This window comes from Suricata suricatta, chromosome 17, assembly GCF_006229205.1.
Source record: "Suricata suricatta isolate VVHF042 chromosome 17, meerkat_22Aug2017_6uvM2_HiC, whole genome shotgun sequence".
NCBI classification, from domain to species: domain Eukaryota; kingdom Metazoa; phylum Chordata; class Mammalia; order Carnivora; family Herpestidae; genus Suricata; species Suricata suricatta.
This window is the reverse complement of record NC_043716.1, coordinates 31,416,480-31,419,669: the sequence shown is the minus strand read 5'-3', so window position 1 is coordinate 31,419,669 and position 3,190 is coordinate 31,416,480. Positions and strand designations below refer to the sequence as shown.

The window sequence follows — 3,190 nt, the reverse complement described above, 5'->3', positions numbered from 1 at the left end:
GCGAGGCCCAGCTGGTCGCCCCGCTGGCGGGTCGCGCGCGCGTCCGCGGTGTCTTCCTGCCCTCGCGGCGCGCGCTGGCCCCATCCCCACCCCCAACCGCTCGCGCAGGCTCCCGCCCGCTCCGCGTTTTGTCCCGCGTCTCGCCCCGTCAGCCGCCTGACTCGCTGCTCTTGTCCTTCCTCCCGCTTTTTCTTGTCTCCTCTCACGGTCTAAAGATGCCACCAGCCACAGCGGAAGCGGGGCAGCAAGTCGTCCGGACCGCCACCCCCGTCGGGTTCCTCCGGGAGTGAGGCGGCGGCAGGGGCCAGGGCAGCTGCACCGGCTTCCCAGCACCCCGTAACCGGCATCGGCGCTGTCCAGACCTAGGCCATGAAGCAGATCCTTGGGGTGATCGACAAGAAACTTCGGAACCTGGAGAAGAAAAAGCGCAAGCTTGATGATTACCAGGAACGAATGAACAAAGGGGAAAGGCTTAATCAAGATCAGCTGGATGCCATGTCTAAGTACCAGGAAGTCACAAATAACTTGGAGTTCGCAAAAGAATTACAGAGGAGTTTCATGGCATTAAGTCAAGATATTCAGAAAACAATAAAGAAGACTGCGCGTCGGGAGCAGCTTATGAGAGAAGAAGCAGAACAAAAACGTTTAAAAACTGCACTTGAGCTCCAGTATGTTTTGGACAAATTGGGAGATGATGAGGTGCGAACTGACCTGAAGCAAGGATTGAATGGAATGCCCATATTGTCTGGAGAGGAATTGTCCTTGCTGGATGAATTCTACAAATTAGCAGACCCTGAACGGGACATGAGCTTGAGGCTAAATGAGCAGTATGAACATGCCTCCATTCACCTGTGGGACTTGCTGGAAGGGAAGGAAAAATCTGTATGTGGAATAACCTATAAAGCTCTAAAGGAAATTGTGGAGCGTGTTTTCCAGTCAAACTACTTTGACAGCACTCACAACCACCAGAATGGGCTATGTGAGGAAGAAGAGGCGGCCTCAGAACCTGCAGCGGAAGACCAGGTTGCTGAAGCTGAACCTGAGCCAGCGGAAGAATACACAGAACAAAGTGAAGTTGAATCAACAGAGTATGTAATAGACAATTTACAGCAGAAACACAGTTCAGCAGTGGTGAAAAGGAACAAGTAGATGAGTGGACAGTTGAAACGGTTGAGGTGGTAAATTCACTCCAGCAGCAGCCTCAGGCTGCATCTCCTTCAGTACCAGAGCCCCACTCTTTGACTCCGGTGGCCCAGGCAGATCCCCTTGGGAGAAGACAGCGAGTTCAGGATCTTATGGCACAAATGCAGGGGCCCTATAATTTCATATAGGATTCAATGCTGGATTTTGAAAACCAGACACTCGATCCTGCCATTGTATCTGCACAGCCTATGAATCCAACACAAAACATGGATATGCCCCAGCTGGTTTGCCCTCCAGTTCATTCTGAATCTAGACTTGCTCAGCCTAATCAAGTTCCTGTACGACCAGAAGCTACACAGGTTCCTTTGGTTTCGTCTACAAGTGAGGGGTATACAGCGTCTCAACCCTTGTACCAGCCTTCTCATGCTACAGAGCAATGACCACAAAAGGAACCAATTGACCAGATTCAGGCAACAATCTCTTTAAATACAGACCAGACTACAGCATCGTCATCCCTTCCTGCTGCTTCTCAGCCTCAGGTGTTCCAGGCTGGGACAAGCAAACCGTTACATAGCAGTGGAATCAATGTAAACGCAGCTCCATTCCAGTCCATGCAAACGGTGTTCAATATGAATGCCCCAGTTCCTCCTGTTAATGAACCAGAAACTTTGAAACAGCAAAATCAGTACCAGGCCAGTTATAACCAGAGCTTTGCTAGTCAGCCTCACCAAGTAGAACAAACAGACCTTCAGCAAGAACAGCTTCAAATAGTGGTTGGCACTTACCATGGTTCCCAAGACCAGCCCATCCAGTGACCGGTAACCACCAGCAGCCTCCCCAGCAGAACACTGGATTTCCACGTAGCAGTCAGCCCTATTACAACAGTCGTGGTGTGTCTCGTGGTGGTTCCCGTGGTGCTAGAGGCTTAGTGAATGGATATAGGGGCCCTGCCAATGGATTTAGAGGAGGGTATGATGGTTACCGCCCTTCATTCTCTAACACTCCAAACAGTGGTTACACACAGTCTCAGTTCAGTGCTCCCTGGGACTACTCTGGCTATCAGTGGGATGGATATCAGCAGAATTTCAAGCGAGGCTCTGGGAAGAGTGGACCACGGGGAGCCCCACGAGGTCATGGAGGACCCCCAAGACCCAACAGAGGGATGCCACAAATGAACACTCAGCAAGTGAATTAATCTGATTCACAGGATTATGTTTAAACGCCAAAAACACACTGGCCAGTGTACCATAATATGTTACCAGAAGAGTTATTATCTATTTGTTCTCCCTTTCAGGAAATGTATTGTAAAGGGACTGTTTTCATCCCATAAAGACAGGATTACAATTGTCAGCTTTATATTACCTGGATATGGAAGGAAACTATTTTTATTCTGCATGTTCTGTCCTAAGCATCATCTTGAGCCTTGCACATGATACTCAGATTCCTCACCCTTGCTTAGGAGTAAAACATAATACACTTTACGGGGTGATATTTCCATAGTTACCTGAAGTGGCTTGGAAAAAGCAAGATTGACTTTTGACATTGGATAAAATCTACACGTCAGCCCTAGAGTTATTCAATGATAATTGACAAAACTAAAATATTTCCCTTGAAGAAGGAAGGAGTAGAGTGGGGTTTGGCAGAACAACTGCATTTCACCGCTTTTCCAGTTAAATTGGAGACTGAACGTTTAGATGCATACCAGACTGTGCATGGGTCCTTAATACAAGGCTGGCTGCCAGCTTTGATACAGCACTCTTCATCCTTGGCCAAACGACTGTGGTTAAAAACACATGTGAATTGCTTTCTAACAGCTGATACTGTATAAGACAAAGCCAAAATGCAAAATTAGGCTTTGATTGGCACTTTTTGAAAAATATGCAACAAATACGGGATGTAATCTGGATGGCCACTTCTGTACTAAATGTGAAGTATTTAGATACCTTTTTGAACACTTAACATTTTCTTCGACAATGACTTTTATAAGGATTGGTACTATATATCATTCCTTATAATGTACATTGTCTGTCACTAATCCTCGATCTTG

The 3,190-nt window shown here is 47.4% G+C and overlaps 1 pseudogene; it reads left to right on the top strand.

The window, feature by feature from the left end:
* The window catches only part of LOC115281592, a 19,130-nt pseudogene extending 15,946 nt beyond the window's left edge, over positions 1–3,184 (top strand).
* The last annotated feature ends 6 nt before the right edge of the window (positions 3,185–3,190 follow it).